Genomic DNA, 23278 nt, shown 5'->3' on the forward strand with positions numbered 1-23278 from the left:
CAGTTTAAATGGAGGACCATCCCTCCAGGATGGCATGACGATATCGTTGTTGGGAACTGCCCACATAACGAGCACATCCCGGCTCGTTACCTGGATCGGGAGTGAGGGGTTCATACCTCACTAAAAAAGGAAATAACACGACATTGGCATTTATGGGGAGCGTTCACAAACTGATTTATTGAAACCTAACTAGATTGATAGCAACGGAAAGGTCATATCACAAAACGTAATCAGCTACTGAGCATATTTCTACAAAATTTTGTTTTGTAATTTAATTTAAAATAAAACGCAGGGATCCCCATTTTTCTTTTTTCTTTCTCGTTTTTGCTATGGAACCCTGAATGATCAAGCTTTTAATGATGAAACTCAATCTTTATAAATAGAGTTCATTCGCAGTCGTTAAATTATATTTTAAAAATAATTTTTGTAAAATAATAATTTGCTAATTGTTCTATCAGAAACTATCTTAAAATTAGGTTATATGTCAGAAAGTTAAATTTTCAGGTCTGAAAAGGTTTCGATTTAAGTTTCGAAAGTGTTTTTGATGTACCCATAAGCTGAGCAAAATAAGCTGAAACAGGATTTTTGAAGGGAAAAAAAAAGCATTTTAAATCCTGAGAATGGATGTCAAAATTATATATTTCTTTATTCTTGCATTTGGTTATTTCATTTAGAACTGAAAAGTTCGATGGGAAAAACTGAGGCAATTTTTTTAAAAGTGCTTCTCTTTCCCTTATTGCTCGGAACATATCTATTTTCTTGAAAGTTTCTAATAAACTTTTTTTGAAAAAAAAATTTTCAATTTAGTTATTTCTTTTTTTTTTCATTATTATTTCTTTCTTCACAGTCATTTTACTTTAATCTCAAGAAAATAAACAAAATGTTAAATAAATTAATCATTTTTGATTAGATATAAATGTAATTACAGGTTTTAAAACTCATTACTGGTTAAAAATCTGTCTAAACCCTTGGAACACTCAAAACACTTCCGCGTAAAAATACGATTCCGTGGAACATCTTTTGGGAACAACTGGTTTTACTATTCTGCTATCATGATAAATCAGAATTCTTAATTTCTAATCACTCCAGTGTTTATAAAAATGATCGATTCGAGGACTTAATTATTTCCGTCTGACTCTTCAAATTTAAAAAAAAATTCTTCCTATTCGCCTAACTATTCGATACTACTATCAGCAATTACAGTCCGTATTTAACTAATGTTGAGTCATCATAACCAATTTGACTGTTAGTCGGTTACCAGGTTTGCTTACTTTTGTGGAATATTTTTTTAAACAGATATTTATGTTTTCATTAGTTAGTTCACAGACACTTGATAAATATTATTTCGTAAGTAAACAAAGTGATTAAAAATTCTACATAAAGAGGATGAAGTACATAAACCCTGCTGACCAGAATTTAATTCTATCACTAGATTCGTTTGTTTTGAACCGTCGAGGATTTTTTTATTTTATGTTACTCTTAATTTCATTGCTTCTTCAGTTGCCCAATGTAATTATAAAACTTCAAAAATAATGCAGGTAAACCGTCAATTAATAAACTAAAGTAAAAAACAACGCGAAAAAAGTTAAAATAAAGGAAAGGACTATACTATAGCTTCGGTTCTCTGAACAAGATTCTTGATCAGTGTCTAAACACCAAATGGCTGTAGAAAATTAAAGAGATAAACAAGTGCAAAACATTTAACTAATAGGAAAAAGGAACAAGACAATAAAAAAAAGGGTGATAAAAAACAGGTTTGGAGGCGTTTGGCAAGAACTCCAGAAGTCAAAAGATTAACTAAATTAGAATAGATTTCCGGACATTAGGAAGAGATGGGATACTAAAAAGATAATTAATTAAATTATTATAATTTTTTAAAATATTTAAAGATTCCCAGAAATCAAGTTCAATAGTTGAAGAGCAATATTGAATAATTTTAGCAGAAATAGACACAAGCTTGCGATTAAGATTCCAAGTATGTAGGGCAACAAAAGATAATTTAATATTGTGATTTTTTATTTATCTTTCATATTCTTTTAGTGGATATTTAAAGATACGTTTATATTGTCTAAAATACGCAAGACCACACTGACGAGAAATTTTATAAATGCTTCAGCTATTAATATTGATAAAGTTTTCTCAGACTATTTCTTGCTTTACACAAAGTAAACCTTTTGGACATCAATTAATAGCATTTTAAGTTTAAATATATATATATATATTCTATCCGTTACTTTAAGAACTTTACAAAACAGGCTTACGAACACTATATAAATGTCTTTCAATTAAAGAAATTGCAAAAAAATCGTGTAGCAAATTATAGATTGATAAAAATGTTATTTGCTAAAACAAATTTGGTATTCATTGATTTTAATACTTTACAAAAAAGTGCTAAAAAAGTTAACGAACGCTGTAAAAAACTGTTTCCAACTACAAAAATCTAAATAAAAACTAATACTTCCTCTTATGTTCTTGTATTACAGCCGTTTAATTAGAACTAATTAATTAGCATATTTGATGCGAACCCTTCAAATCACATCTTGTTTAGGCTTTCACTTTAACTATAACTAATTGAACTGTAAATAGATTTTATATTCATAAAGGGATTTGCAGTCATATAATTATAATAACAAGAGTTAAAGTTAATGTAATTAAGACGAAAGAACAATAAATGAAAAGAAAAAAACTGACATGAAAAAGTAGACTAGAGGAAGATTAAGAACGCAATTTCATGTCTTTGGACTCCTAAGGAACAAATTATTTCAAGTAAGCACGTCAATTTCCAAACCATACTTTATATGACTCAGTATAGTTTTATTCTTTAAAAAGAACCCTGCAACGTCAGACATCATGAATTGCATCATTACACCGTTTCAACGACAAAGGCGAAAAAATTGCCCTCTTAACTTTTATGCAGCATGCCTCCCAAGAAGGGAATAAACTGTAACCGCAGGAGAGCAAAAGGGCAGACGATATTTTAACAATCACTGCTGCTTGTCAGTGAGTTAGAAAGGGAGGACCGTACCATTTAATTTCCAAGTCAGTGCTCTCGTGTCAGCAAGGACAGGGACCTTGTTTTCAATCCGTCAACCCCCTCTAAGAACGTGACAACCCCCTAACGACGCCAAATTCCAAACGACAATTCAGGGGTGGGTGAACACAAGATGGATATAGGTCTCGACATCATTTCGAAAAAGGAAGATAACGAACAAAAAAAAAAGTATATATATATTCCAGGAACATCGAGCAGAAAATTGTCTGTCTGGAGGACTGTCTTACGTCAGAGAAATCGTCAGATTAAGGGTCTAAAAATCCAAATGGTCAGAAGGAACTGGACTTGTCCACTTACTGTCAGACGTCAACGCGTTCCATTTTGTTAAGGGGGACAGAAAAATAAAAGCCATCAAATAGGACTTGACACAGTCCGAGTGGTTTGTCCTAGGAGAGTTAATGTCCTAGGCTGACCTCTTCCTTTTTGAGACCATTACAGATAAGAATCGGAAGTGAAAGGTCCGGATATTTTTATTTTACTTCCTATACGCTTTCACTTCGATGAGATCTAATCGATCAAGAAGAGCTTTTTTCCCGCCCGTGGTCCACCTCTGTGTTGAATTGGAAGTTCTTTTTTTTTTTTTTTTCGTTTTAATCATTTGTGCGGATTTTGAGTGGATTTGGTGTCCTCTTTCGTTCTTCACTTTTTATCCGGGGCTTTCTGATTTTTTTTTTTTAAGGCTTAGATCTAACCTGATTGCTTTCTCATCAGGAAAACACAATTAAAGAGGAACGAGCCGGACGAGAGAAGAGAGAAGAAAAAAAACAACTTGTCCGGGGGGTAACAGAATTAAATCCATGAGTGCTGCTGCTAGAACGAGCGGTGACGAAATAAGTTAAAAGACTTTCGATCCAACAATAAAAGATTTTTTCAAATTCTCTCTTAGAAATAGCCAATAGAAATAATATTTTTTCTTCCTTCTTTATATATAGTTATTACTATATATAAGTCTAAAGTAAATCGGAAAAAAAATTCTATTAAAAAAATTCATTTTTATATTTGCCACAAGCATTTCTAATAATAATAATAATAAAAACAATCCACTTCCTTAATTTAGAAAACAAACAAAATCAAAAACGTAATAATAACAGTACAAATAAATATCTTTAAATTAAGAATTCAAGAATATTTATAGGAAAACACTATCTTTATGACTTATATCAAATTTATGCTGATGACAACCAAATTAATATGAAAATTATGTGGCAAAACTCGATCCTACCATGTGATTTTCCGGCCAAACAAATGCACCGATTACAATGGAAAACTGCGACACCATCGTTAGAGTTTTAGATACAGTCAGATACATAATTTATAACCATTTTAATTTTAAATAATTTGTTCTCTAAGAAAACCTAATCAGTCTAACTCTCCTTAATTAATAAATTGATTATTGAGAATCCCGTTTTAAGGAAAAAAATTTAACAAAATCAAATTATGTTGCTCAAAATTAATTATAAATTTAAGGATTTAAGTTAATTTTTTCAGTCATTCCTCGTTTCATAATCTATATATATAAAAGAAAGTCGTGTTAGTTACTTCACTTATAACTCAAGAACGGCTGAACCGATTTAGCTGAAAATTGGCAGGGAGGTAGTTTAGAGCCAGGAGAAGGACATAGGATACTTTTTATCCCGTGCGATAAACCGTTCCAGCGATATCAGTGAAAGTCGAAATGGAATTTTCTGATTGGTTAAAAGCTAGCCATTGTTTTAAATTTTGCTATAAACGATTCAATTTTCAAATATCTTGAAGATAACAACAGTGATATTTTCTATCTTATAACTCTATTCATTTAGAAAAGTAAATTAAAGTAAATTGCATATACTTTAATTTTTAATTCGCGCTTTTCTTTATGTCAGGTGAGCACAAGCAAGTAAAATCAACGAGAATAGATTTCTTAATTGTTGGTCGTATCACGGATTCAGTACTGTGAAAACTGTTTAATAAATATAAAGACAAAAGCAAATTTCATTCAAATTGCACGTTTTCAGAAATATTTATATTTAGTACGTAATTTTAGGTTAGCAAAATTAAATATACTTTTCGAAGATTTCAGTGCTGTGACAGTTGTCATTTGAAAACTATTAGTTTGTTTGTTTATTTATGCAAAGTTTTCGAATTCATCCATTTTATTTCTTTCATTTATAAAATTGATTTTTGTTTTAAATCTTATAATTTTCATATTTCTTATTCATCTCATTTTTATTGCTCTTTTTATTATTTAAAATATGTATGTGATATTTCGATTTAGCAAATTTGCGACCACTGCCAACTTTTACATTTCTTTTTCGTTGTCAGAAAGAATATTTGCAAAAATATGCCGCCTAAGCAAATCGCTCTTAGTCGGTCGACATCTCAAGCGCGCAAAAAGAGAACTACCCGTGTTTCAGAAACATCGGAGCAACGGGAAAAAGACTTGAAACTAATCGAGAACAGAATGCTTTTGCCCGTTCCTTAGAAACGTCTGAGCAACAGGAAAGAAGACTGTCAACAAATCAACTACGAACTACACAAGCCCGTTCGTCGGAAACATCAGAGCAACGGGAAGCAAGAATGAAAACCGACCGAGAACGCATTTCGCTATTCAGACGCTGCCAATACTCTGATTTGAATTTCAGTGCATTTCACTATGATCCGACAACAAACTATAGTCTTCCCCCAAGTGTCATCATCGGAGAAATATATCAATTATGTATGTTTTATAATGCTCTCAAATTTAAAAATGAAACAGCTGAAATTTGCTGTTCTAGAAGCATACAGAAACTACAAGATTTTACGTCGCCTGCCGAGACATTATCAACCTTCGTATCAGGTCAAACAAACCAATCGAAACATTTTTTGGCGCATATACGCCGGTACAATTCGTGTTTCTAAATGACTTTATTCGGTGCTACACGTATCCTGAACGAGAATTACATCCCAACATTCAAAGTGCAAGGCCAAATTTATCATCGTGCAAGGATCACTTCTTTCAATGCCTAACGCAGATCTTAAATTTCTACAAATTTATTTCATGGATAACACAAATGATCAAGTCAATCAACGTTGTCAGGTAAACAATGGCACTAAACGAAAAATTGTTACCGTATTACAAAAATTTTTCGATCAACATAATCAGTTAATTAGGCTGTTCACAATTGCCCTAGACTAAATGTCATCCGATATTTACAAAGTTGTTATTAGAGCTGAAAAAACACCTGTAGGCCACCACAAAGAAAAATACAATGCGCCAACATTGGATGAAGTGGCTATTGTTATAGTTGGCGAAGAATTTACCTCCCGCGATACAGTTCTTCATCGCAGAAATCGTGACGTTCAAAGAGTTCTCAGAAACGTATCGATCATATGATGCATTGCAATATCCTATTTTATTTTGGTGAGGAGAGGAGGGATATTATTTTAACATAAAATTAAGAAGTCCGCAAACAGGCGAGAAAACCAATAAGAAAGCAAGTGCAATAAGTTTTTATGCATATAGATAAATGATTGCCAAAACGCTGATAATCATACTTTAAAATGTCGACAATTAGTTCATCAATACATTGTCGATATGTATGCGAAAATTGAAACTGAACGCCTACTGTATATTAAATTAAATCAAACCAAATTACGTTCAGAAGAATGCATTCATTTACGGGATGCAATAATTAATGATGGTAACGTTAATCCTAATGATGTGGGGAAAATGATTATATTGCCGACTACATTTGCAGGGAGAAAAACTTGGACTCCCTGCAAATGTAGTATTCATACATGTCTGAGTATTCATACATGTGCCTTGGACTCCAAGGCACATGTATGAATACTCACAGGATGCAATGACATATGTTCTCGCATATGGGCTCCTAGATTTATTTATTACATTTACGTGCAATTCTGCTTGGGTTGAAATTAGAGATATTTTGTTACCAGGACAATCATCATCGGATCGTCATGATATTACAGCACGTGTGTTCAAACAAAAATGATAATCTTTACTTGATTTCATTGTGAAGCGTCATGTTTTTAGAGAGACACGGTGTTGGGTGTACTCTATTGAATGGCAAAAACGAGGATTGCCTCAGGCACACATTCTAATTTGGCTTATTGAAAAAAAACCACCTTCTAAAACTGATCAGATATCAGCAGAAATTCTTGATGTCACCATAGATCCAGTCTTATTTCAGATCATTGTCCAAAATATGTTTCATGCTCCGTGTGCATCACCATACATGTCTGTTTGAAAATGCACTAATGATATCCTAGAGAATTAACTGCTTTTTTTCACCATTAAATAAAATTTGCATTTCAAATCATAATCGCAAATGTCATTTACACACTTAAATACAAAATTCAAATTCAAATTGAAAGCGTTGCAACGCACGCAGGGTACAGCTAGTATCTAAATAAATAGCGGTTAAATTTAAAGAAAAACCAAAATATAACCAAAAATATTTTTTATGAAGTGAATTATTTTAGTTGCAAGAACAGAATTCACGTTTTTTTTTAAAACATTTCGTTTTTCTAATGAATACAAAATATGGTCATTTAAGAGGCATTTTTTTCTGTCAAATCAGTTGGAAGAATAAAACGAGAAGGGAAAATTTGGAAAATATTTTAAATACTTTTTCATTTAATTTTCACAAATAAACTGATAGTGGATATTTAATCCATTCGGCGGTATCTTTCAAAATATGTAAAATAAAAGGTCATCATCCAATCACAATTTTGTACTTTTAAAGTATAATATTACCTAATAGTATAATATTAATAATAACATGAACAAAAAACTTTGTTCTATTACGTGAAAATATTGAAATATAATGTTATAATTCTTTTTCCAAAGATAATTCTTATTTCTTTTTTTTTATTTAAGCAATTTTTTTAAAAAATTTAGTTGTTAGGAATAGAAAATTTTTCGTGATTTTAAAGAATGTAATTCGAAATACATTGTGTGAACGAAATTTGTAGAGAAATTCCTAAAAAATCAAACTTTAATTACACGACTTCCTAAAAATTCGATTTCGCAAGAACTATTCAAACGATTTTGTTCACATTTTGTATTTTGCCTTATTACATCGTAATTGCATTCTTTAACATTATGCCAAAAATTTTATATCTCATTATTCAAAATTTTTTATTATTAAGTAAAATATCATTAAATAAAACATTATTAAATAAAATAATAAAATATAACAATAAAATATAATAAATAATCATTAAGTATTAATTTTTGCCCGGAATTATATTCTGATAAACGAATTTGATTAGAATTTAAAAATTTTTCGATTTGCTTTGTAATTCTCGAGATAAGATGAAAACGCTATAAGTAAAATTAAAATTAAGAGGTAAAGATCTTAATGGGCTGCCCTCCTGACCAAACTATTGGGTTTGAAATATGTAAAAAAAAAAAAAAAAAAAAAAAAATGTGAAATTACTTAAATGCCAATAAATATATCGGGGAAGTTAACAATGAATTCAACAACTAAGAACAATTTAAGAACGTAAAGTAACCTAAAAGGCAACACAGATACTAATAATTAATTAAAACTGTTTCAAATTTTTTTATAATTGTGTAGGCATATGCCTTTCAGTTTTGTGAATAATTTTGTACCGTTATTAGCTTATTTATGTATGATATTTTATACTCCGTATGAGGAACGAGTATTCAGCTATTTATTTACAATAGTCAAGCCAATTGAAAGAATGTAATAAGTTCAGTCTTAATTTCTTCAGAACAATGATTCTAATAATTTCTAATTAACTCAAAGTGAGAGATTATAATGGATGAATTTGTATGCATTCATTACGTTCTTGTAACAAGAACCATTTATTACGCATAAAGGCTCGCTCATATTTATTATGCATCAGGAAACAATTGCGTGTTATAACTAGTTTTATTACCTAACCAAAAAATTGCTTCTCTGACAAATGCTTACAAAATCAAATGATTTGTAACATTAGTTATTTTGTATAATTATTCGTTATGCATACTAATAAAACATTAGTAAATTATGAAGAAAAAGTTTTTTAAAAAAAACATGTTTAGTACTAATTCTTTCAAATTGAAAAAATGTGTAGAGCTCTATTTATTATTAGTACTTGAGATGTCCGGAAAATTACAAATTTAAACAAAAAAAAAACAGGTTGCACCTGCTGTTAAAGTTGAAAAATGGACAGAACTAACTTATTATACTAACAATACTCGACAATTTTGGAAATTTACAATAATTTTACATTTTCTGCAAAACTTTTAAAGCATTATAATGTTTTTTAATCAATTGAAGATTTAGGCGATGAAAGCTGATTCTGAGAAAAAACGAATTCCGTGCGCGGACAATAACAGTTTTTGTCGAGAATTGCTCATTTTCGAAGTGTAATAACTCTCAGGAAGAACCAATTTTCTGTGTTATTGATTTATCAAAATTTAGTAATCCCCGAAATTCAAAAAAATGGTGATCCAATCATCACTTTTGGACATAAATCGTTTTTTCCCCTTGATCTTCAATTATTATAAGCAATAACTATAAGATTACAAAAAAACAACAAATAGTCAATTTGATAAACTAAATGGCTCTTATTTTTTAAACATTTGCGTTGGTTTTTGTTTTGATGAATAATAAATACTAAATGATTAAAAGTTTAAAATTGTGAATATTTGATCATAATAACCAATAGTTTAGATTGTTATGCAAAACCCAGCTTTTAGGCAGAACACGTAAGCAGTTTTTATACGAGTAGCTTATTCATAAAAAGGAAAAGCTTTTAAAATAATATTTGTGGAATTTTTTTTCAAAGCGCGATTTTGAGAAAAACAACTTGTAATAATGGCGCCAAACTAAATACATCACGAGAGGAAAGAAACTTGAAATCTTCTGAATGATAAAGAGTTTTAAATGAAGTCCTTTCCGCAGCAACGAAACAAACACAAATGGAAATATTATTCCGACGTAAAAACGTAAACAGACTGCGAAAATTTCTACTTCACCTAATGTATAGTGCACGGGCAACAGTGGCATAAAACGCTAAAATGTCTTTTGTCTGAAGAGGAAAAACCCTCCACGGAATTCACGATTTTTGCATTTTGTTCTGTTCTATTCTCAGTTGAGCAACAAATAAAAATGCACATGTGACCGATCCATCAACTGTAAACGTCCGCTTCAGACGGTTAACCGTTAAATATACATAACACGAGTCCACTTTTACAATTTTCCATAACAAAATTTTTTTTATGTAAAAGTAGTTACGAGGAACACAGTTCTATTCTTTAGAACACTTTTTTTCTCCAAGAGGGACAATTTAGGCTTTACCACATTGTTTTCGAAATGGATTATGTCGTCTTTTATACTTAAATTATGATAATGTTCCATTGAGGTAAAGTATGAAATAAAAATGAGTGGTTGTAGCATTTTCAGAACAAAAATTCTAGACATGAAGTCCCCACAATGCGTGTGTTTATGGAAATCGTTTGCAAATTTTTCTTCGTCGCCATTTTCTTTTTTCCTCCACTGTCGATTCTATGCTTGCTGAAATTTCTTTCTTTTAGAAGCTTTACTACTGTTTTTTAAAATGAAAACTTTTCGAAGAGAAATAAGAGTTCAGATCTGAATATTTCAGTTCTAAAATGTAATTTGATTATATGATATACTTATTTTCATCGTTTTACGAACAATTCACATTCGAACTTATTAGCTTCTATTTCACAGTCAGATCTTCATTTTCCTGTAGTTATTTAACAATTCGTAAAAACACATTTAAGTCTTTGAACTGACTTTATGGATGGGTGGTCTAATGTAAACAATAACAAGCGTCCTTAAACCGGAAGAAATTTAGAAAATTTCCGGTGTATCCCTCCGCTCATGTTATGACTACGAGGCGATGTGTGAACAAGCCTAATATTCTATGCAGTTTTGTTATTGTAATTTGAGTTCAAATCTAAACATAATTGTACCATTCATAAGAGCTTTCTGAAACGTATTGATTCTCAGAGGTCGTAGGGCCAAAAAAAATTCTGGAAAGTTAATATCTCATTGTGAATAATTCTTAAGGTTTGCCATGTTTTGTATTTTATCCCTAATTTGGCTACATTTGAATAAAATGTCGCGAAAAATATATTTTTAAGTTAGCCTAATTAGGAAATATTCGAATGATTATAATATTAATATGATAATGCTGAAGTTTAAAGGCTGAAAGAAAGAACTCGGTACATGTGAAATAGTGCAAAAGATATGATGCAATAATATGATGGCGCGTTTTTTCAATCTGCGGCGTAAAAATATATCGAAAGCAGTAACCCGGAAGTCTGGAAAGAGCAATTTTACCACTAGCGCCATCACTCTTAGCTTTACACGATCACCCATCCATAATGTAACGTAATTTCATAACGTTTATAAATTTTACCCATTGAAACTATTCAAACCGCATGGGAGCTATTCCATTAATTTATTTCTCCAAATTTTAAATGTATGAATAAGTAAAAATAGGAAATTAAATTATTTTTCAGATTTTTTTAAATCCTAGAAAATAATCAAATAAAAAAAGGCAAAAACATGCAATCAATGTAAATATATTCTTGATTTATAAATTTAATTCCTTTTTCTCAATTTGTGTTAAAGTAAGTAAAATCTCAATTTTCCAAAATCAAGTGCATCGTGTGCTTTCTGCAATATACGATTCAATTTTAACATTCGATCCACACATGCCGCTGAGATTCAGAAGTGGCATAGAGAAACGAGACATTTCGAAGAAACATAATTTGCGCAAATTTACAGAGGGAAAATATCGTTTGTAACGGAAGGGTATTTAAATAGTATGACATTTATGCTTTTAACACAACGATACATACTGTCTACTATCTCAAGAGAAAACCTTTATGACAAATTCTTTTTTACCTATTTAAGTAATTTTAAAATTTAGAGTAAAGAAAAAGCGAGTTCTGGTAAACAAAGAAAAAACCATAAAGTTTCAAATACAAAAACAAGTTTTTCAAAATGCAATGCAAACAAATAAAGTTTACGCAGTGGGAAAGTAATCCAACAATAATTTATTTGCACTTTGAAAATATTTTTTCCGCATTTGAAACTTCAGTGTTTACTCCAAATTTACCTGATCTCGCTTTTCTCAAAACTTTAAATTTTAAAACATTAATGGAATTGAAACAAAATTTGTCTGGAAAAATTTCTCCTGTAAAACACCATCCTCTTAATAATGTCATTGGAAATGAATGTATTCTGATGGTGTTCTCATTCTAATTTACACTTCGGAATAGTATGTGTAGCGAGTTTTCCTATGTTATCTTTAAGAAACACTAGGACAATATGTAAGATAACAAAAATATAAAACATAAATGGAATGCTTTATACATGACTTTTCATCAACAAAAATATTTTTTTCCATATCTATATGTGAAAATTGCGATACTTCCAAATTTTACGTTTTCTTATGCCGCCCTATATGTAGTGAATCTGGTAAATAACTTGGTGGATACTGCGCAGACAAGTTGCTAATGAAATTACCGTTTTAATGAAACCTAGTTTATAAATAATTTGGAGCTTGAACTAATTTGGTTAAAGAATACTGCAAATGAAATTATCGTTTTACTGAAACCTAGTTTATAAATAATGTGGAGCTTGAGTCAAGTTGTTTAAAGCATATTGCAAATGAAACTATCTTTTTAATGAAACCTAGTTAATAAATAATATGGAGCTTGAGTCAAGTTGTTTAAAGCATATTGCAAATGAAACTATCTTTTTAATGAAACCTAGTTTATTAGCAATTTGAAGTTTGAGCCAAGCTGGGTAAACAGCAAGACAAATTAAATTTTCGTTTCATGAAACCTTGTATAGTAATAACAATTAAATCGAGACCCCTAGTTTACTGATAATATGCAGCTAAAGCAAAACTGTAAGACCAATGAAATTATCGTATGATTGAAGAAAAAAAGAACCTACCAAATGTTCGACCTAACACAGATGAGAAGAACGTTTTCGGATTAGAGGAATATAACTGCGGGATAAAACCAAAAGATTCAATTACAGAGGCAATTCCACTAACACCCCTCAAACATTATACAGACTGTGACTCATTCTTAAATGGATTTCTATCAGCTAGTTTGTGATGTTTCTATGGGGAGGGGGGAGCGAGGGAATGTAATACATTTCAGGTTTGTTGGATTATTGGGGAGAGGGATATTCATCCTGCGCATCATTGGAAAGCAGGTTTCTCCCCTAACACTCTCATACTCACTCCTCATGGAAAGGTGTAACTTTCCCATTTGAAAATTACTTCTCTAGACACGTCAACTAATTTTTAAAAAATTATAAACGCCACACTACATTTATTTTTCAAAGTATTACAGATTTTTTTTAATTATTTAAAAAAATTATTTTCGTTGCAATAGGGAGTTAAAATTAATGCTAATTAATTAATTAATCTAAAATGTAAATTTACGTACACAGTTTATAATTATTTTAAGAACTAGAACTTATATTTCTATGAACTCTCACTTGTTTTCAATAAAACAAAATAATAATTAAAAAATTGTTAATTTTAACCAATTAAAGAGAAAGCATTTCCTTATTAATTTAAGAATTTAGTATATTATTTTTTTATATTTAAAAGGATGCTAACTTTCCTATAAATGGAAATGGATTTCCTGGAAATGATATAAAAAAATGTATTTTCTCCAATTTGAAGTTTCGTATTTTTCATTTCTTTAACCATTTGTACCATTTTATTACTAAAAAAAATAGCAATAAAACAAAAAAAAATTGATTTCTTCATAAGTAATTGAAAGTATTTTAGAATTGCAGAACCGCAACTGATGCATCTTACAAGTGCTCAAACACTGATGATGAAAGCAGTTAAGTATAGTAAGTGTCGATGAAATTTCCTGTTGCGCAAAACATATATCAACATTTCGATTTTAATTTTGAAACATATTTAGTATTAAAATGAAAAGAAAGGGTACTACAAACGGTAAAATTTCCATATCAGAATTTTTATATTTATGCCCTTCAAAGAAACCGTTAAATTCTTCGAATGGTTTCAATTCATTTCTTACCCATTCTGATTGAAGATACCCATTAAAAAGATGAGGGAAGAATATCACGTGGTTTTAATCCTATTAACTTCCATCAGGAAATTCATTAACTCCCTTTGACAGCGGAAACGCTCTCATTTAATTAAAGATTTCTTTGCAACAGCTAATGAACTTTATTTTAACATTGCTTCCGGCCTTAATAAGTAAAGTTATTTATACTTACAGCAGCAGAAGTTGCGTAAAAGTTAATCACAAACAGTTCGAGATTAAAACCAGCTACTTTGTCGATAGGGGGGGGGAGGAAGTCAATGAAATCAAATTAATTAAGATCGCTAATTCGATTTATACGCAGATGCTAAAGAAAACACGTTTTTTTTTATTGTTATTTTCAGTTTCAAAAATCGATTATCAGATTAAATAGTTGATTTTTTTCCCCTTTGAGTAGATTAGAGATACGTTGAATAACTTTAATGATTTGGCTTGTTTTTCTTTACTTTTTTAATCAATGTTTTGTGAGGGTTTGAAAGCGGTATTTGTCGTTTAAAGCAGGCCAGTCAAGTTGGTAGTTGGAGAGTTTCAATCCAATTTAAACTAAAATTGAAGTTTTCATTGAATCCTTAAAAAATATAAGTAACTAGAGGGCTGGCCCCCCAGTTCGCTACCGCTCACCAATCCCGATGATTGCTTCGCAATAATTGTTGTTTCTTGAAAGAACAGTTTTTATACTAAAGATAAAACTATTCACTTAACATTTATGTACTAAAAGGAATTCTGTTTGCTTACGCTTGCGCCTCCACTTCCTACTTCCAAATATTAGAATTATAAATATTTAGGTCTATTGGTGAACAGAAATAATTTTTTAAAACAACATTTATATCGTTTTAACACAATATTGTTCAAGCTAATACGCAACCGTAATTTAATATTTTCGCTTGCAAAACGGGTGGATACATTAAATAAAATTTTTGCTCGCTTCGCATTATGCATGAAGCTGATCGTTGAGTTTTAAATCATTTAACAGGTCTCTTTAACTGCTATTTATAACAGAATAGTAGTTTTATTTGCACAAAAATAATAATTGTAAAACGGTTAATAGGATTCGATGACCTTTCTAAATAACTTAATCTAAAAATGTAGCGCAAAATTACATTATAACAATAAAATAAAAAATAAATGAAAAATTCTTTTAGTTCTAAACTCCTGAATTAGAAGCGTCTTAATCAGGGCTCGAAAAACAGCCCGTCCTCGACGGCCAAAATTCTCCGCGGACAACGAATTTCTCGAATCCGACGTCCGCGCGGACGGCCATTTTCCCGTTAATGTTCGTGATAGATTTTCAATTTTTGTTATCTTACAAGAGTCTTGTAAGTTACAAGGCAGCAAAATGACCCACAATACAGCAACATACTGCGCATATATTGATGTTTTCTCTGTCTGGGAGAACTGCAGCGGTTGAAAGGGGCTTTGCAGCAATAAACTTACAAAAAAACACAATACGTACTTGTCTTAAACAAGAAGCTTTAAAAGCATTTATGAACATCTACCTAAATGGAAAACCTCTTTCAGATTTCTGTTCAGAAACCTCTGTAAATCATTGGCTTGATTGTGGAACTGGCAAACGTCATATTCGGTTCATTTAAAAAACGCATATGACGTTTGCCAGTTCCACAATCAAGCCAATGATTTACAGAGGTTTCTGAACAGAAATCTGGTTACTAGGAATACTAGAAATACTAGGTTACTATCAGTAACCTAGTATTTCTTTTATTACTGTATAATGTAATCCTAGTAACGACTAATTCATTGTACAATTTATATAAATGTTTGTTATAAATAGGAGAAAATTATATTTTTATTTATTTAAAAGCGACGGGTTAGTTTCAACTGAGGACGGGTGCATTGTTTTTCGAGCCCTGGTCTTAATAGTCGTGTAGGAAAATAACTTTGCATTTGGAATACAGAAATACTTCATGCAAAACAATACCTTCATGACTTTTATTAATTTTATGCTGATGACAACCAAAACAATATGGAATTGAATTAGAAAAAACTGGATCCTACCACGTGATTTTCAGGCCAATAAAAATGCACGGACAATGGAAAACTGCGACACCATTGTTAGATTTTTATACATAGTAAGATATTGGAAAGTTCATAATAAGCAAAGTTTATATACGCACAATTAGAGTTAAAAAGTGTAAAATTTAAATCTTTGCATTTTAAAAGGCTGTTTGAACTAATATAAGCACTAAATCATTTAAAATACAAATGCAGTAGTTTTACGTTGTTTTTGAAATTCTTTAAGTATTGTGGTTGTTAATTATTAAGGTATAGGAAATTTTTATTTTTGGAGTGGTGACTGTTGACGGAGCCTCAGAGTGCAGAGTCATCGGAGTACAAAAAGTTAAAATCACATATCACAACAGTTGAAGAAATAAACTTCACAAAATATTGTGAAACTCATCATCACTCAATTTAAAATAAGAACAAAACAAAAAACTTTTATTCGAATTCTAGAACGTTTCGAAATGAACGATTCAATGTAAAATAACTGCCTCTTTGTTAATACGATTGGTATGAATTCAAATAAGCAAATATGATTCAGACAGGAAAAGTCATGGTGGCTCACAAGACAAATGGAGGAATAACTGTTCACGGTTCAACTTTATGTCTTCAAAGTGACTCTTTCTTAAGTTAAGCAATGACTTAGCGAATAAAATAAGAATTATTGAATCAGCTGATTAGTTCCAGATTATCTTAATGATGACACAATAGAGCCGTGGTGGCTCAGGCTGTAGAGCATTCGTCCCCCAATGAGGTGAACCAGGTTCGAATCCCAACAGTGGCTAGTCGATACGAATTCCACACCTGGCTTGCAAACTGCGACTGTGCAGACGTTAAATATCTACAGTAGTATACGGATCATAGGCTAGAGTCCCTTTGCCGTTGGGCTGACTGTGGGAGGTTTTCGTTGTTGTCCTCTCCATGCAACTTAAATGCGAGTTTGTTCAATTATCAAGTATTTGAAGAAAATAAATTTCTCATAATACTTGATACAGGAGCTCCCTTGTCTTCTGAATTGACTTCAAAATTACAAGGCTACGGAATTGAGCATTGGTAGTCGTTAACACAAGATTGGATAGACTGTTCAAAAACGGTTACAAAATAGAAAAAAAATAATGAAATAAGTAATGGGTAAGCTTCTCATATCCCTTGTTTTTTGCATTTAATGATATAAGTAGCTCAGAAGCCAATGTGGTTAAGTCCAAAACACAAAAATTGAGAAAATTAATGTTTTTTGATACATTAGTTTTTAAAATTCTTGGTTTATAAATTTAATTAGAAAAGTGTATAAAGTCTTTTTTCGAGGTGTAAACTCTGCAAAAAAACAAGATATGTACAGGATGTGTAAATAAAAACGTAAGTATTTATTGAAATAATGACAGCAACTTAAAAATTTTAGGACCTATACCTTTTGGCAGCTGAAAAAGATAAGAAATTTATGTAAAAAAATATTGATAAAAGGTGGACTTCTTCACAATGGCTTCTGAAATTATTATACAATATATTCAGAAGCTATTAAAAAAAGGGCTGTCTAACCTAGAAAAAATTAACCAACGAGTAAATCCTTTAATAACTAAGAAGATTATTATTTATTTCATCAAAATTTCCAAAAATCAGAAAATATCAAAAAATGGACTTAACCGCATTGGCTTCTGAGCGGCTCATATGTTAAATCAACAAATCCTCTGTAATTATTAGCAGTAATTGCATAAGTTTAGTTTAACATGTGACGGGGTCACTGTAATAACAAAATATATTTGTACAAAATGTTGAAATTGTACAAAACCATTATAACAATAAACTGCAAAACCATTATAAAAAAGAACCGAAGCATTGTGAAAAAAGAACTGAACTGAAAAAGGAACACTATCCCCTGCGTACATTCACAAATTTATAAAAATTTTTACAAGAAAAAAGTTTTTTCTGGGAAAATTCCAGAACTACGTAGGTTACTATTGCAGATGACAAGTAGAATTGATTTACTTTATTTATAACTAAATTTTCTAAGTGAACTAAATAAATTTACTCATTGAATTTATTTTCTTTTTCAATAGTTCAATCATACATATGCTATAAATCGATCCATTGAGCTAAATTAAGTTTGCTATTAGTTGTAATTTAAATAATTTTCATAATATTCATTCGAATAATATTATTGTTCACATAATTAAAAATACTTGCCTTAATATTTTTTTCCAAAACACCCAAAAATTTTTAACTAATCTTAGTCAGAGTCAACTTTTTTTTACTCATTGTCCTAAAGATCTTTCTTCGATTCCGACTCCATTGTTTTGAAACTCTTCCAGAAATCTTAGTCGCTGTATTTCATAAAGAAAAATTTTTCACTTTGTAATTTATAACCATCGTTGAGCAGCCGACCCAATTTTGAGTGTACAGCTACCAAAGTTCAACTCCGTTGTCTTGTAATTTTGAACCCAATCCAGAAGACAAGGGAACTCCTGGATCAAGTATTGGGAGAAAATAACCTTCGTGGAGGACTTTTTGATGGAATTTTTCTAAAAGTATTTAGGGAACAAAAATATTATTTTGCTACGTTTTTTAATTAATATGACAGAGAAAACAAAATTATAATAATTCGATGATTGAGGAGAAAAAGTTGTGAAACGCAAGTTAGAATTATACATGACGAACTACTTAATTCATTGTCAGGACTAAAACAATAAAAATTATTTTTACAACATTTTTACAGTGTTCCAAAGGGATTTGGTGTCCTTCAAAATGTATGTAAGGACACCAAGATTTTTGATAATGAGAATCGGAGATAAATAAGCGCAAATAAGGAAGGACATTAAAAAAAGCAGACATAAAATAAAACCAATTTATGAAATATTAAAATAACCAAAAAAATAAAATAGGTAGTAACGTAAATTTCTCGCTATGCAATGAAATGTTTATTCATCCAACCATTATATCAAGATGTTCTTTCTATGTCCTTGCATATCGGCACAATTTTGTTTTACGTTGACACAATTTTATTTTATGCCGGCGCACATCGACTCATTTAATTTCATGTCATATAACAGCACAATTTCATTTTGTGCAGAAACAGAAACGGGAAATAAACTTGCAACGTATTGCTGTAAAAAAATAATGCATTGTAGTAAAAATAATTTATATTGTTACAGTGGGCATATTTTTTTATAATTTAGACAAATTAATTTACAACAATGCAACAGTGATTTTACAGCTAAAATTGCATATGCTTCATAGCAAAGGAGAACTAAATAAAACTGAGATTAGTTGATAAATGTGGAATCTGATGGCATAATAGATCGAGTTAACTATACTCTTCCAAACGTAAAGGGACTTACACAGTTTGACCAAACGATGTTATAAACTACGTAAGACGTAAAATAAGAGAAAACACAATTGAATTATTTCGAGGTCATGGTTACCATGCTTACCGGAAGATTACAAACAAACTAAGAGATTAACGGAGTTCAGAATTTAAAAGCTACTTAAATATTCCACGAATTTTTCAATATCATGTAATTTATACCAAGAAACGAGTGAATTGCAATAACTCATCGAGTAAATTCGGCTGTCTAAGAACCCATCTTTGACACGGATTACTATCGAGACAATAACTTTTCAATCTTAGCAGATAATGTGAATATCTTTTAATAGCATCATTGATATTCAATATACAGAGCGCAAAATTAAAAAAAAAATGGAACACCTTGAATACCTTTTGATTTACTGATTGGGTTTTCACGTACTAAGGCTTGATGGCTTGAAGGTCTAAGCTTAATTATACTATCAATTAGTACAGGCGGCATTTTAAGTAACGAAATCCGGAACAAAACACATTTTCTCTGAATAAACATACCTTTTTTCGACGGATTTGGATTCCTGATCCTTAAAATATGTGGGTAGCCGCAATTTGAAAGATAAGGTCCCTATAGCTTGATCTGGAGACCTGTCTAAAGTTAGACCTCCAAGAATTAATTTTACTTTTTGCGTATTTCGCCAAATCTCGATAACTTTTAAGCGAATCGAAAAAGTTTCGCACACAATTATTTGACCAAAAAGTGACGCTATGCAAAAAAGTAACTTTTAATAATTATTTATTATTTTTCATTATTTTATTTAATAATAGTCGAATACTTTTTGAATTGTAAGGTACATAATTCTATAGTCATTTTATCGAATATAAATTTTATATGGCAACATGCTAAATATGAACGAAATTGGTAGAAGAGTTTCATAAAAATCGAATTATTAAAAAAAGGACTTTTTTTAAAGTTATAAATTTATGCTGAATAATCCTATAAAGGCATATATATGAATTCATCGTTATACAGTCAGCTGTTATTATGATGCAGTAGATCATAAAATGTTCGATGCCAGATTAAAAAAAATCTTGATAAACTAAGAATGCACGGCCAATATTCAAGACAATTTTATGCATGACAGCATGAAATGTCCCACAGGAATACACAAGAGGAACAAAATCTCACAACAGCGCATTAAAACAAATGAAAGTTATTGAGAATGCACGCATTTAAGCGATAGCCGTGCAGCAATTTGTGTTGATAATTAATATAAACTTGTTAAACTTAGAACCACAATTGACAAAAATCTCTACAAAAGTTAGCAAGTGCTAGTTCAAAATTAAATCACTTTTGCACTAACTTATAATTTTATATTGCACAATACGTGATCAATTTTTTAAGCCGTTTTCGCATACATTGCCAACAAATTGAAATTAACTACGCACAATTTATTGCATTTAAAGAAGAAAGGTTAAAACTCTTCTTAGATTGTCCCATAATCGAATATTCTTTACCCTGTGAAGCCCAATCATTTAATTAATAAATTTTATTTACTGATCTTTGAAAAAAGACATAATTCTTAGAAAAAAGAAGAAAAAAATTAGAATACCCAAAAATTTAGTTTGTATAAAATATCCTCTTTTCTTAAACAATTATTAATTTTATAAAGTTATTCTCCTACTTCAAGTAATTCTTTAAATAAATTTTCGTGAGAAATCAATTTCTTTTTTAGTGACAACTAATGTAAACAATTTTAATAAACAGACATAGTTGACGACTTAGAAATTCACGTAAATTCAAAAGTAAGAAATATAAATAGTCATAAAAGTAATTTACCTTTTACGCTGTTTTCTTTCTTGAACGATTTCAACCAAAAATAATTCCACTGTTCTTCTTTTACAAAAATAAGAAATATTGTTTCTTGTTCATAAATCGAAATCTCCGATATTTATTTATAAATAAACTTTCATTTCTTTAAACACAGTTCTCAAAAGCACCGAAACAACAATTGCGCACAATCCGGTGAAAAGTCATAGTCGCCGAAGCGGAAGAAACTCCCGAGAAAAAAGAGGAAAAACAGGAGCGTGTCACGTGAAGGGTTTTGTCTGTAAACAGGAGAGAGTGTTCTCCGTTCCGAAGGAAGAGCAATATGGAACTGTGCGCCTCTTTGCTTTGAAATCCAGCCGACGGCGCTTGCGCTCCCCTCCAGGGTTGCCACAACGATATCGCCCCAAATGATCGCCAAAATCTGCTGAAGTGAAGATAAAACAATGATATCCCCCAGGGTAAATATTGAGTTACTTTATTTCAAGATAAAATAGGAAACATTTTACACATTGTAAACATTTTTCCACAAATAAAATTTGGATATAAGAAACGGTAATTTTAATATTTTATTTCAACGCATTCAGCGGAAATATGTCTGAGTGTTTGATGTGTAACAGCACCTCGTTACAACGAACCACTCATTTAGTGAAAATATATCCGAGTATTTGAATTACAACACCTCATTATAACGAATTCATTAAGAGTTTGATTAACTTTTCTGTTTTCTCCTGTTCGTCTGTTTTTCATTTTATCTTTTCTTCAATTTATTTTTTGTTTCGTCGATGAAAACACGAAAAAAAGATTTTCACATTATTTAACTAACCATTTCCCTTAAATCTCTATTCTATCTTTTTTTCTCCTACAGAAATCTATCCATTCTTTTCAGTTGATACGATTTTCACATTTATTTAAACAAAGAAAAAAAAAACTATAAAGAAAAGAAGAAAAAATAGAAAACTGCTATAACACAAAATTTGATGACATATTAACTTAAATATTTTACATGACTTACCATGACAATACATGACTTAAATATTTTCATAATTATGTATCAAGCCAAACTTTACTTTAAAAAATATTCTCAAACGAGATATGTTTTCATTGGCAAATATCTAGAAGAAACCCATTAAATTTTTTAAAGGAAAACTAGAAAAGTATTAACAGCATTACTCAATGATAGTTCACTTCAAATTATGTATTTATGCGTTATAATAATTATAGGTGTTTTTAAAAACTTTTCTTCATTTAACGTATAAGGCCTAGCTTTCAATTAGCCAGAATTGGAGTCTAATAAATTATCTTTGGCTCCTATTTCTGCAAAATTATAGTTGATTCCAAGTAAAAAAGTAAGGTAAGTACTGCATTTTTCATGCGGTGATTGAAAAATATTAAATATCTTCTTTAAAAAAATGATATCGAAGATGAATAGATGTTTTTTAGGCGAGAAAATTATAGACATCGATGAAATAACCATTTACTTAAAAATATTCGTTGTGTTTTATTACATTTCATTTTTATCTTTATATTTTATTTCGTTTTATTCTTATCCTGATTTTATTTTGTTTTCTTTATTTTTATCTTTATCCCTTTTATCGTTTTAATATTTTTTATACGTCAACCTAAACTCTGTTAAATTTTTTATTCAAAGATAAATTCTGTATTCATCTTCCTTTTATTTATGCAAAAATTAAACTGTTTAGGAAAAAAAGGAAAAAGGGAGAAGGAAAAAAGGTGTCTTTACTTATAAAAGATGTGTCTTCTATCCAACTGTATATACTTCCGAATAAAACTGCTGTTTTTCAACTTTTGGGGAAAAAAACATGTTGCCATTGATCGCTTATATGAATTTTTTAGACCTCATCGCTGCTCCAAGGGTTAGGTTTGCCATCACACGAACCCTCTTAGAAATCTCTCTGAGTCGAACTTTGATCCCCCCCGACACCCCCGAAACTGTTGAAATGTGATAAAGTCATGACCCTCAAATGCTTGGAAGCATCGTATGAGAACTTAAAGACT

The 23278-nt window shown here is 30.5% G+C and overlaps 1 protein-coding gene across 1 annotated transcript in view; it reads right to left on the reverse strand.

Moving 5' to 3' along the window:
* Positions 1 to 21621, reverse strand: part of LOC107436092 (LIM domain only protein 3) — a 37019-nt gene extending 15398 nt beyond the window's left edge. The window contains exon 1 of the mRNA XM_016047664.4: positions 21272 to 21621. The gene's annotated coding sequence lies outside the window, so the exon portion shown is untranslated. The remainder of the gene's footprint in view (positions 1 to 21271) is intronic.
* Positions 21622 to 23278: the final 1657 nt, after the last annotated feature.

Source organism: Parasteatoda tepidariorum, chromosome 6 (assembly GCF_982258835.1).
Source record: "Parasteatoda tepidariorum strain Cologne lab strain chromosome 6, Ptep-v5.0, whole genome shotgun sequence".
In the NCBI taxonomy this organism is placed as follows: Eukaryota; Metazoa; Arthropoda; class Arachnida; order Araneae; family Theridiidae; genus Parasteatoda; species Parasteatoda tepidariorum.